This window comes from Nycticebus coucang, chromosome 10, assembly GCF_027406575.1.
Source record: "Nycticebus coucang isolate mNycCou1 chromosome 10, mNycCou1.pri, whole genome shotgun sequence".
Taxonomy (NCBI): Eukaryota; Metazoa; Chordata; class Mammalia; order Primates; family Lorisidae; genus Nycticebus; species Nycticebus coucang.
Genome location: NC_069789.1, coordinates 16,817,221 through 16,831,352, shown reverse-complemented (window position 1 = coordinate 16,831,352; position 14,132 = coordinate 16,817,221). Strand labels below are relative to the sequence as shown.

At 39.3% G+C, this 14,132-nt stretch overlaps 1 pseudogene; it reads left to right on the top strand.

Annotated features, from left to right (window-relative positions):
• The first annotated feature begins 928 nt into the window (after nucleotides 1-928).
• LOC128596348 (60S ribosomal protein L27a-like) lies at nucleotides 929-2,183 on the top strand (annotated as a pseudogene).
• The last annotated feature ends 11,949 nt before the right edge of the window (nucleotides 2,184-14,132 follow it).

Below are 14,132 nucleotides of genomic sequence, written 5' to 3'. Positions count from 1 at the left end.
TACATTATTGATGGAAGTATAAATGACACATCTTTTTGAGACAAACTAACAATTTATTAATTATTATTATTTTTTTAAGAGACAGTGTCTCACTTTGTCACCCTCAATAGAGGGCTGTGGCATCACAGCTCACAGCAATCTCCAGCTCCTGGGCTTAGGCGATTCTCTTGCCTCAGCCTCCCTAGTAGCTGGGACTACAGGTGCCTGCCACAATGCCTGGCTATTTTTTTGGGGGGGGGGTTGCAGTTTGGTCGGGGCCGAGTTTGAACCTGCCACCCGTGGTATATGGGACCAGCACCCTAACTCACTGAGCCACAGGTGCCACCCGAACTTACTTTCTTTTTTTTTTTTAGACAGTCTCACTTTGTCACCCTCAATAGAGTGTCCTGGTGTTACAGGTCACAGCACCTCAAACTCTTTGGGCTCAAATTATTCTCTTGCCTCAGCCTCCCAAATAGCTGGGACTACAGGCACCCACAACAACACCTGGCTATCTTTAGAGATGGAATCTTGCTCTGGCTCAGGCTGGTCTTGAACTCCTGAGCTCACCCAAATTTATTAATGTTTAAAATGTATTCTTGGCTTTATAAAAATTGATGCCAGTAATTTGTAAAATTCTCTCAGAAATGGAGCATTTGAATACAAATTTGTCTACCATGTGCTTTTGTAACTAAACCAATGTAGACAAAGTCTGAGCCTTAGGATTTGATATGGAGAAGGAAAAAAGCTGGCTTACAAGTAGCTCTAAATCTGGATACTTCGTTATTTTCTTTGAGGTCCAATCATAACTCCACATAAATATTTATATACATGATTCTCCCAATCATGAGAAAAATACAAGTAAATGCTGCTTGGAGATGTGGAAGCACCATAAAGCTTAGAGCAAGACCCAACTGTAAGCATATCTTATCTGTAGCATTTACTCACTATGGGACTTGGGTAAGACATTTTCGTTAATATTTGGAAAATAAGTAGAACCACTTCTATTTCACACAATTGTGGTGAGGACCAAATGAGATAACGTATACATTTATAAAGCTTCTATATTGTTACCTGGAAAACAGTATATATTCGATAAATAACAACTATTATTATTTTATTATTAGCTCGCGATCTTGGCTATTGACCCATTTTAAAATGCTGTCTTATGTATCATTTAATTGTGTTCTGGAGAAAATAAAGCCATTTGAACTAGTAATGAGTCTGTTGTGGTCTGAATGTTTATATTTCTCCTAAATTCATATGTTGAAACCTAATCTATAATGTAATAGTTTTGTTTTGTTTTGTTTCATTTTGAGACAGTGTCTGGTTCCATCTCCCTGTGTAGAGTGCAATGGTGTTGTCATAGCTCATAGCAACCTCAAACTCTGGGCTCCAGAGTTCCTCTTGTCTCAGCCTCGCAAGTAGTAGGGATAACAGGTGCCCACCACAACATCCAGCTAGTTTTTCTATTTTTAGTAAAGATGGTCTCGCTTTTGGTCAGGCTAAATGCAATAGTATAAAAAGGTGGAGCCTTTGAGGTTCTACAATTGTGAATGGGATTAATGCCCTTATAAAAGAGGCTTGAGGGAGTGCTTGTCTTTCTACCATGTGGGGACACATAGAAAGTGCCATCTATGAAGAACAGGCCTTCTCTACATACAGAATCTGCAGGCACCTTGATCTTGAACTTTTCATTCTCCAGAATTGTGAGGATAATTTCTGTTGTTTAAAAAGTACCCAGTCTTTTCGTCTTGTCCACTGACATTCCATCAGACTGAGGAAGACCCAGAAGCTTCAGAGCCACACGAGCCAGGGCCACAGCCTTGTCAGCAAGCACCAGGAGCACCCAGGAGGCCAGGGTAGCATGCATCACCACAGGATCAACTTCAACAAATATCACCCAGGTTACTTTTGGGAAAGTTGGTATGAGTCACTACCATTTGAAGAGGAACCAGAGCTTTTGCTCAACTGTCAATCTTGATAAATTGTGAACATTGGTCAGTGAGAAGACATGGGTAAATGCTGCCAAAAACAAAACTGTAGCTGCTCTCATCATTGATATGGTGTGATCAGGCTGCTACAAGGTTCCGGGGAAGGGAAAGTTCCCAAAGCATCCAGTCATTGTGAAGGCCAAATTCTTTAGCAGAAGAGCTGAAGAAAAGATTAAGGGTATTGAAGGGGCTTGTGTCTTCATGGCTTGAAGCTACATGGAAGGGAGGTTCATTAAATGCTTTTTCCTTGTCATCTGAGAAAAAAGAAAGTACCCAGTTTAAGAAAGATATTTTGTTATAGCAGCCTGAATGGACAAAGAGAGCTGGTCTGTCGTGGACATCCATGTGCTGTTTGTTGATTTATTTAGTTCATACTATATTGTTCTCATTCCACATCTTCAGTCAACACTTCAGTACTGTACTTAGTTAGGTACTTGTTTCATGAGGACTGAAGACACCCATGTGCAAAAATATATTGCATTTAATAATGGTTAAAGTTCTTAGTAGAAGCCAAGTTGACAGAAGGGACAGCTAATCCCAAAGAATGTCAGTTTGCTGGTGTTAGAATATAGAGTTGGAATTCTAGCAGCGTCTATGCATAGCAATCCCATGGGTGAAATTACATTTGTGTTTGGGAGATTTGCTGAGAAGCTACCTATTTTTCTTTTTGAATTGAGAAGCTCCAGGTCAAATTTGGCTTCAGTCAAATTTTTATTTATTAAAAAAATATAGTTGTACCTAACCTGAAATAAGAGAATCTGACATACTAGAGCCAGGTATGAAGAGTGGAAATCCAGCTGGACTGAATGAACACCTAACTTTGAACTAAGTCACTTCAACAGGAAATGATGTTTGTCCCTGCAATGTGTTAGTGTCTATTAATAATGTGAATAAGTGAGAGCTAAATTTTCAACACATGTATTGAGTTAATTATATAAAGTTATCTTTTTTTTTTTTTTGGCAACAGAGTCTCACTCTGTTGCCCAGCCCAGCTTACAGCAACTTCAAACTCCTAGATTCAAGTGGTCCTCCTGCCTCAGCCTCCCAAGTAGCTGGAACTACAGGCACCTGCCATAAGGTCCGGCTAATTTTCCTATTTTTAGCAGAGATGGGGTCTCATTCTTGCTCAGACTAATCTCAAACTTATACGAAGTTATTTTTTAGGTCTAAAGCAGAAAGTTAATTGTTGATGAGTTCCTAAGCAAAACTTCTCTGGAATAATTAGATCAATGTATCTATGAATCAGAAGGTGATGGTGAGATCAGAGAGTCAGACATTGGGAGGGCACAGCCAGTACCTCTAAAGTAAATTGGTGGATCCTACAATGAACATCTTTTGTACTGATAGTATGTTGTATCTGGAAGAGTTTCTTGGCTGCAAGTAACAGAAGTCTCAAACTGTCCTAAGTGTGAACTTAGGAATCTAAACGTGAAGGAAAGGTGTTATTTCACAGAACAGGAAGTGCAAATGTGGGGCAGGCTCCCCAGTACAGCAGAATGGATGCTCTGCTCTGTTTTGCTATTGTTTCTTGGCTCTGCCCTCAGCCTTCATCCTCAGGCTGTCTTTCACCATTATTACAAGAGGAGAGGAGAAGAGAGGGAAGAGAAAGGGAAGGAAAGAAAAGAGAGGGAAGAGCGGGAGCAGAGAGAAACAAGAACTTTCCCATCAGTTTGATTAGACTAGGAGCAGTCAGATGCCCACTACTGCATCAATATTATTACCATGAACGTGCCACAAACTGATTGGCTTAAACTTCATCCCTGAGTCAATTACCTGACAAAAGGATACAATTAGTGTTATTGGCTTAGACGAGATAGAGACTATTTCCAATTTGGAGATGGAATCAGCTTCCCCTAATCGCATAAGCTGCATATGAACAAAAGTGGAACTCTATTAGGAAGGATAAATGGGGGCTAGGTGGGGAATGGATGCCACACAGGCAGCTAGCAGATTATACTGCACATATTCATTAAGCCACCTTCAGACCAGAAATAAGAATTAGGAAGTTCAGGTTGGACACGGTGGCTCAGCACTTGGGAGGCCGAGGCAGGTGGATTTCCTGAGCTCACAGGTTCGAGACCAGCCTGAGCCAGAGCAAGACCTCCATATCTAAAAATAGCTGGGTAGTGTGGTAGTGCCTGTAGTCCCAGCCACTTGGGAGGCTGAGGCAAGAGAATTGCGTAACTCCAAGAGTTGGAGGTTGCTGTGAGCTATGACACCACGGAACTCTACCAAGGGTGACAAAGTGAGACTGTCTCCAAAAAGAATTGGAAAGTTCAGTCCACAGGGAATAAAGGGCTTATCATTTTGCTAGTTATATTTTTAATAAATTACTATATTGGCATCTAGGTTTGTATTATTGTTTTTTGAGATGGATGCAGAATTGAAGCATGTATCAATACATTGACAGAATTAAGTGTATATGCCGCAGGGCTGAGGAACAACAGTGCCACAGGATATAATGATCTCACCAAGCAACACTACCTTTATGGATTTTAGTTGACCTGTAATTGATGACTTCCTTCTTGTCATATTTTATGCCTTTATGCCTTCTTTTTTTTTTTTACAGAGATGGGGTCTCATTTGATCACCCAGAGGCTAGAGTAGTGTAGGCACAGGATCACAACTCCCTTCAGCCTTCAACTCCCACCTCAGGCTCCTGGGTAGCTGGGACAACAGGTACTACCACCATGCTGGCATACTTCATGCTTTTATCATTTATAATTTTACATATCATCATTTAATCATTCATCTACTTTTAATACATAATTATTCTAAATATGTGTATTTCAGTGGAAGCACTCTAAGTGTGTATCCTGGACTACTACCTCCATCAAGGACAAATACAAGTCCAAAGAGATTTCCCCTTGTCTACTTTTATTATATTCCTTTAATTCTTGTGCATTTTTATATATTGCTCTTTTGTTCCAAGCTGAATTATTTATTGCTGGTCTGAGGCTTGCCTTCTGTTACACTTAAGTAGAATTTACATTGTTTCCACGAACAGCAGATACCAACATTTAAAGGAATTCAATAGTGACCTGTTCAAATAAGGCAACCATCTTTGTAGCAAACTTTTATTTAAATCTTACATAACTCTAGCTTTATAAAAAGCCAACATAATTGAAAATTGGAGTCTCCCTCTAAAAGTACAAGCTTTAAGTATTCAAAGCTTGAAGTGGTTAACTTAAAAATAAGCAGACAAATGAAACAACCCCCAGTGCAGCAGATCCTGCTGAAATACTTAAAACAACAACAACAACTAAACGAGCATAATCTTTGCAAATGTCATTTTAACTCGAAAGCCTAATCTTAATTCCACAAAGAAGGGAGAGGGTCTTGGATTTTATGCCACCGTTTCCATAGAACCTTATCTTTTTCATCAAATTTGGGCACAAATCAAATTTCTGTGTGCCTTGATTTCAGGAGATTCCTCTTGCAGAAAAGGCCAAGTACAAGCATAGAAGTGTTCTGTAATAGCCTGCCCAGAATGTAGAGTTCTGGGTGAACCTTGATCTAGACCTTGATCTTGAGTTTGAGCCAGATATAGAACGAGATCTTGAAGTGGCTCTTTCTGGTGAAGAGGGCACAGAATGAGCCTTTGAGGGTGGAACAGGAAGGGGTGAATAAGAACGAGGCTGGCTCCTCCATGTGGATTTTTACTTCATATCACTTTTTCCATTTTGCGGGGGGATCCAGACTGCGGTGGAGAACTGCTTCAGGGTTTCTCATACCCTTAGATCTGCTTCGGAAGCACCAGGAACTCTGATTAGTTTTGGGCTTAGACTTGCTCTTAGATATAGATTTCCTGCTTTTGATTGAGAGTGTGATCTACCTTTGCTCTGAGACCTGGATCCGGAGAGACTTTCTTTTTTCTGTTTTTTAGACAGAGGCTCACTTTGTGACCCTTGGTAGAGTGCAGGGGCATCGACACAGCAACCTGGAACAGGTACTGGCGTTGGGGTGATTGGAGTGCTGCCCTGGGCCTGCTCCATGGTCATGATCTCCACATAGCTCCTCACCAGCGCTGCAGTCACACAAGTCCTCCAAATCCTTGACACTATACCCATTTTTGAGGTCTACTTGAAACAAGGAATTATTTTCTTCACATTTTTATTATGATAATGATCATCAGCTATTGATAATGAGCACACATTTTTATCTCATTTATCTCCTTAATTTCTATTAAAATAAGTGTACCAGGAATGGACTAACAAGCTGTGGTATATGTGTACCATGGAATACTATTCAGCCATTAAAAAAGATGGAGACTTTACATCTTTTGTATTAACCTGGAACTCATTCTTCTTAGTAAAGCATCACAAGAATGGAGAAGCAAGAATCCAATGTACTCAATTCAAATATGAAGGCAGTAGATGGTGGGGGGAGGGTAGGGGATTGAGGGATCAGGGGAAGGGGAGGGGGAGGAAGTAGAGGCTATGTATACATCACATTAACAAGTGTCCCTCAATTCCTATTTTCTTGAGTTCTGTTTTTTCTATCATGAGTAAGTGTTAATTTTTCTCAAAGGAGTAATTATGGTTTTTCTCATTAGATTTATTAATGTGATGTATGTTTGTGACCATTTTATATGCCAACTTGAGTGGGCCACAGGGTGCCAGATAATTGGTTAAACATTATTCTGGATGTGTCTGCAAGCATGTTTCCAGAGGAGATTAGCATTTGAATTGGTAGACTAATGCTAATTCCCTCTCCAGTGTAGGTGGGCATCATCCACTCCACTGAGAACCTAAATAGAACCTAAATAGAAAAAAATGGCAGAGGAAGAAAGAATTTACTCTGACAGCTTGAGTTAGAACTTTGGTCTTCTGCCTTAGATTGGGATTTATATTGCTCTTGTTTCTCAGGCCTTTAGCATTGGGTTGGAACTTACATCATCAGTTCTCTTGATTCTTAAGCCTTCAGACTTTTTTTTTTTATTAAATCATAGCTGTGTACATTGATATAATCATGGGGCATCATTCACTAGCTTCACAGACCGTTTACCAAGTTTCACATATACCCTTGTAAGATGCACCGCTGGTGTAATCGCACCAATCCCCTTCCCTCTGCCCACCTCCCCCCACCCTCCCCTCCCTTTCCCCCTTCCCCCTATTCTTAGGTTGTAACTGGGTTATAGCTTTCATGTGAAAACCCTAAATTAGTCTCATAGTAGGGCTGAGTACATTTGGGTACTTTCTCTTCCATTCTTGAGATACTTTACTAAGAAGAATATGTTCCAGCTCCATCCATGTAAACATGAAACAGGTAAAGTCTCCATCTTTCTTTAAGGCTGCATAGTATTCCATGGTATACATATACCACAATTTATTAATCCATTCGTGGATCGATGGGCACTTGGGCTTCTTCCATGACTTAGCAATTATGAATTGGGCTACAATAAACATTCTGGTACAAATATCTTTGTTATGATGTGCTTTTTGGTCTTCTGGGTATATGCCCAGTAGAGGGATTACAGGATTGAATGGCAGATCTATTTTTAGATCTCTAAGTGTTCTCCATATCTCTTTCCAAAAGGAATGTATTAATTTGCATTCCCACCAGCAGTGCAAAAGTGTTCCCTTTTCTCCACATCCACGCCAACATCTCTGGTCTTGGGATTTTGTGATATAGGCTAGTCTCACTGGAGTTAGATGGTATCTCAACCAGTTTTGATTTGCATTTCTCTGATGATTAAAGATGATGAGCATTTTTCATATGTCTGAGGGCTGCGCACCTGTATCTTCAGAGAAGTTTCTCTTCAAATCCCTTGCCCAGCCTGCGATGGGATCCCTTGTTCTATTCTTGCTAATGCGTTTGAGTTCTCTGTGGATTCTGGTTATTAAACCTTTGTCTGAGACATAACCTGCAAATATCTTCTCCCATTCTGAGGGCTGTTTGCTTGCTTTACTTACTGTGTTCTTGGCTGTGCAGAAGCTTTTAGTTTGATCAAGTCCCAGTAGTGTATTTTTGAAGCTGCTTCAGTTGCCCGGGGGGTCCTCCTCATAAAATACTCACCCAGACCGATCTTGAAAAAACAATACTTCGTTTTATATGGAATCAGAAAAAAGCTCGAATAGCCAAGACATTACTCAGAAATAAAAACAAAGCAGGAGGAATTACGCTACCAGACCTCAGACTATACTACAAATCTATAGTGATCAAAACAGCATGGTATTGGCACAAAAACAGAGAAGTAGATGTCTGGAACAGAATAGAGAACCAAGAGATGAATCCAGCTACTTACCGTTATTTAATCTTTGACAAGCCAATTAAAAACATTGAGTGGGGAAAAGATTCCCTATTTAACAAATGGTGCTGGGTGAACTGAACTGGCTGGCAACCTGTAGAAGACTGAAACTGGATCCATACCTTTCACCATTAACTAAGATAGACTCTCACTGGATCAAAGATTTAAACTTAAGACATGAAAGTATAAAAATACTAGAGGAGAGTGCAGGGAAAACCATTGAAGAAATCGGTCTGGGTGAGTATTTTATGAGGAAGCCTTCAGACTTAGACTGGAACCTCACCATTGGCTTTTCTGGGTCTCTAGCTTGCAGATGGCCAATGCCATGGCATCTACCCAGGGTGACAACGTGAGATTCTGTCACACACACACACACAAAAGAAGGATTTTATCTCAGGTATGGTGACTTAACGCCTGTAATCCCAGCACTCTGGGAGGCCAAGGTGGATGGATTGTTTGAGCACAGGAGTTCAAGACCAGCCTGAGCAAGAGTGAGACCCTGCAATCCTAGCACTCTGGAAGGCTGAGGTGCGTGGATTTCTTGAGCTCACAAGTTCAAGACCCTCCTGAGCCAGAGTGAGACCCCCATCTCTAAAAATAGCCGAGCTTTGTGGTAGGCTCCCCCCTAGTCCCAGCTACTTGGAAGACTGAGGCAAGAGAATCACTTGAGCCCAAGAGTTTGAGGTTGCTGTGAGCTATGACGCCACTGCACTCTACCAAGGGCAAATAATGATAATGATGATGATGATGATGATGATGAGACATTGTCTCTAAAAATAGCTGGGCATTGTGACAGGCACCTGTAGTCCCTCCCTACTTGGGAGGTTGAGGCAAGAGAATCACTTGGGCTGAAGAGTTTGAGGTTGCTGTGAATTATGATGCCATTGCACTCTACCCAGGGTGACAGAATGAGACTCTGTCTCAAAAAACAAACAACAACAACAACAAAAACCCCAGGATTTTTGCCAATGATGTTTATGAGGGATATGAGCCTATAGAGGTTTTCTTTCTTCTTTGTACTGTCTTTATCTGGTTTAGGTATTAGCATTATATCTGCTTCTTAAAAGGAATTTAAAATTTTTCCTTTGGGTGGTGCCTGTGGCTCAGTGAGTAGGGTGCTGGCCCCATATACCGAAGGTGGTGGGTTTGAACCCAGCCAGGGCCAAACTGCAACAACAAAAAAAATAGCCAGGCATTGTGGCAGATGCCTGTAGTCCCAGGTACTCAAGAGTCTGAGGCAAGAGAATCACTTAAGCCCAAGAGCTGGAGGTTGCTGTGAGCTGTGACGCCACAGCAGTCTACCAAGGGCGACAAAGTGAGACTTTTCCTCTAAAAAAAAAAAAATTTCTTTTGTTTTCCACGCTCTGGAATAATTTATAAAGTGTTAGGATTATCTGGTCTTTGAAGATGTGGCAGCATTCACCCATGAAACCATCTGGACCAGGTGCTTTCTTGTGGGATGGTTTCTTAATAAGTGTCTTCATTAATTCCATGGAAATTCATTAAATTTTCTAAATTTTTTTAATAATTTTTTTTTTCAGCTTCTGGCCAGGGCTGGGTTTGAACCCACCACCTCCAGCATATGGGGCCAGTGCCCTACTCCTTTGAGCCACAGGTGCCACCCAAATTTTCTAAATTTAATGGGACTACTTTAGTATTATGTGTTTCCCTAGGAAATTACGTGTTTCATCTAGATTTTCCAACTTATTTGCCTAGAGGTTAGCAAAATAGTCTCTTCTGACCTGTAAAATTTCTTTTATTTAAAAGGTTATGACAGGGGAGTCATTTCTTATTTTATGTATTATATTTTCATCAGTTTAGTTAGTAGTTTCTCTAATTTATTAAATAGGATTTTGATTTATTAATTAAAGCAACTATTTTATCTTTAATAAATATCTTCATCAGTTTAGTTAGTAGTTTCTCTAATTTATTAAATAGGATTTTGATTTATTAATTAAAGCAACTATTTTATCTTTAATAAATATCTTCATCAGTTTAGTTAGTAGTTTCTCTAATTTATTAAATAGGATTTTGATTTATTAATTAAAGCAACTATTTTTCTATTCTTCAATAATTTCTGCTTTCATCTTTACTATTCTTATTTTTGTGCTTTCTTTTATTCTATACTGTTCTTTTTTAAGTGTTCGAACTGAAGATTTAACTCATTATTCTCATCCTTTCACTTTTATTGAAAAGGTATTTAGTGTAATGAATTTTTCTCTAATCACTGTTTTAAATGCATCCCAGAAATTCTGATATGTAGTGTTTTTATTGTCTATTATTTGTTTAAAATTATGTATTTTAACTTGTATTTCTCTTCTTAGCCAAGAGTTGTTTAATAAGAGATTGGATTGTTGTTTTTCTTTTTAATATTTCTAGGCCTACTTTTGTCTGATACTAGGTTTGCTACCTTTGCTCTCTTTTTATTTCTATTTACTCAATATACTTTTTTTGAGTCTCACTCTGTTGCCCTGGATAGAGTACCATGGGATCATCATAGCTCACCTCACGCTCTTGGGCTCAGGTAACCCTCCTACCTCAGCCTCCTGAGTAGCTGGGACTATAGGTCCTGCCACAATGCCCAAATAATTTTTCTATTTTAGTATAGACAGTGTCCTGCTCTTGCTGAGGCTTGTCTTGAACTTGTGAACTCAAGCAATCTGACAGCCTTGTCCTCCCAGAGTGCTGGGATTACAGATTTGAGCCACCCGTTCTGGCTGGCAATTTTTTCTGGCGCCTTCACATTTAAAGGATAGCTTGGCTAGAAATAAAGTTGGTTCATACTTTCTTTGAGAGAATGACTTAAAAATGCTCCTCAGTTCTCTTGCTTTGTGTCTTGGTTTTAAAAAATATGACACTAGTCTAATTTTTTTTCTTTACATATTTGATATTTTTACCTGAAGATTTTGAGGAGTTTTTCTTTATCTTTCACTCTAATAATTATACTAGGGTATGTCTCAGAGTTGATCATTCATATTTTCTCAGATATCTAGACTTCAATGCATAAAGTCTTTTTGTTTTTAGAAAGTTTTTAGGAATTATAGTTTTAAGTATTAGCTCTGTGCTATTATTTATGTTTGCTTTTTCAGGGATTCTAATTAATACAAATATTATCACTTTTTTTTTTCTTTGCCTATCTTGCAGTTCCAGCTCCCTTAGTTTTTCTTTGATCCTTTTTTTTTTTCTTTTCTTTTTAGAGACAGAGTCTTACCCTATTGGTAGAGCGCTGTGGCGTCACAGCTCACAGCAACCTCCAGCTCCTGGGCTTAGGCAATTCTCTTGCCTCAGCCTCCCAAGTAGCTGGGACTACAAGTGCTTGCCACAATGCCTGGCTATTTTTTGTTGCAGTTTGGCCAGGGCCGGATTTGAACCCACCACCCTCGGTATATGGGGCAGGCACCCTACTCACTGAGCCACAGGCACTGCTCTCTTTGATCCTTTTTAAAGAAAAATTTGCCTTCTGCAAAATTACACACTAAAAATAATAAACTTACATGAAAAATAGATGAATACAGATTGTTTAAAACCAATGAAAATTCATAAATCAGAGGACTAATAATTAATTAACAATTATAATAAAAATATTATCATAATTTAAATGATACCTTGATTTCCTAAAAATAAATACTATAATAAAAATTTCCTTAAACAAAAAAGTGAAGCTAGTGACATTTTATGAAACAGCTGGGTTGTAGTCTTCAAAAATATCAAGTCCTAAAAGAGAAGGAGGGATAAGGAACTGATTTAGATTTAAAAAGAGAAAAGAATACATGACCAAGGGGAAAAAAAAAAAGAGCTCTTTAATCACAGAAAGACATGGATGGACCTTAAATCTACATTGCCAAGTGCAAACCAGTCTGAAAAGGCTACATACTGTGTGGGAGGGAAGGATGAATTCCTGGAGTACAGGGGACTCTTAGGAGTGAAACTAACCTGTATGATACCATAATGGTAGATACTTACCTTTATACATCTGTCAAAACCCACTGAATATTCAGTAGAATCTGTAAGTTGACCACCAAAGGGAATATAATAAACTGGTCATCTCAAGGAACTAGGCCTAATGTACATTAAGTACACGCAGTGCATGTCCAGTCTAGGAAAATTAGATGAATTTAAGGAGGTGCTCAGTGTAGGGAGGTGGTCAGTTATAGGGGTTCTAATGCATTAAACACAATAGAAAGAGCAAGTCATAATGTCAACCCTGGACTCTAATTAATGATGTGTCAATATTAGCTCATCAATTGTAACAAATGTGCCACACTAATGCAAGATGTTAATAATAGGAAAAACCTTGGCAGTAGGGAGAGGGAGGAAAGATACCTAGGAATTCTCTGTATGTTCCACTGATTTTTCTGTACACCTGAATTGCTCCAAAAATTGGAGTTTATTATAATTGTTTTGTCGTTTCCTTGAGATAGTCTCACTGTGTCACCCTGGGTAGAGTGCCGTGGCACATCATAGCTCACAGCAACTTCAGACTCTTGGGCTCAAGAGATCTTGCCTCAGCCTCCTGAGTAGCTGGGACTACAGGTGCCCACTACAATGCCTGGCTAGTTTTTCTATTTTTCATAGAGATAGCGTCTCGCTTTGCTAAAGATGATCTCGAACTCCAGAGCTCAGATGATCCACCCACCTGGGCCTCCCAGAGAACTAGGATTACAGGTGTGAGACACCTATAATTGTTTTTTAAAAAATTGATAGCTGAATGCTGACATAATCCTGAACTAGGAAAAACCTTTTTTTTTTTTTTCCAATAGAGGACATTGTTGAAATAATTTATTTTGTTTGTTTTGTGTGGTAAGTTAGATGAGTTTATTAGAGGTTATTTATGCAGGGCATTCACTCCTTCCTTGCCCAAAGTTCCCTGGACATTTAATTCTCCAGACACTCACTCCTGGACAGGATAGGAGTTCTTTTTTTTTGTTTGTTTGTTTTGTTTTGTTTCAAGTTAATTTGAGGGTACAAAGAATTAAATAACAATGTTTGCATTTGTTAGGCAGAGTCCCTCTTATAATTGTGCCCCACCCCCAAGAGCTGTGCCATACACCCTGGCATTATGCCCATTAAGTGGGAGCACAACCACCTCCCTCTCTCCTTCCCTCTTCCTGCTTGTTCCCCTGCTCCCCACCTTGAATTGATTTGAATTTTTCTCTTATGTAGGTGTGTAGTAGATCTACTGCCTTCATATTAGAATTGAGTACATTGGATTCTTGCTTCTCCATTCTTGTGATACTTTACTAAGAAGAATGTGTTTCAACCCCACCCAGGTTAATACAAAAAATGTAAAGTCTCCATCTTTTTTAGTGGCTGAATAGTAGTCCGTGGTATATGTATATCACAGCTTGTTAATCCATTCCAGAGTTGGTGGGCATTTAAGCTGTTTCCACATTTTGGTGATTGCAAATTGAGCTGTGATAAACAGTCTAATGCAATTTTCCTTATGATAAAAGGATTTTTTTTCTTCTGGGTGGATGCCTAGTAATGGGATTGCAGGATCAAATGGGAGGTCCAATTTGAGTTCTTTGAGGATTCTCCATACTTCCTTCCAAAAAGGTTGTATTAGTTTGCAGTCCTACCAGCAGTGTAAAAGTTCCCCTTCTTTCCACATCCACACCAGCATCTGCAGCTTTGAGACTGTGGTATGAGCTAGTCTCACTGGGGAGATATCTCAGGGTGGTTTTGATTTGCATTTCTCTGATGATTAGTGATGATGCGCTTTTTTCAAATGCTTGTTATCTATTTGTCTGTCTTTATCAGAGAAAGTTCTGTTCATATCTCTTGCCCAGTGGTAGATGGGATTGTTTGCTTTTTATTTTATTGATTAATTTGAGTTCTCTGTAGATTCTAGTTGTCAACCCTTTGTCAGATTCATACCATGCAAATAAATATCTTTTCCCATTCTGAAG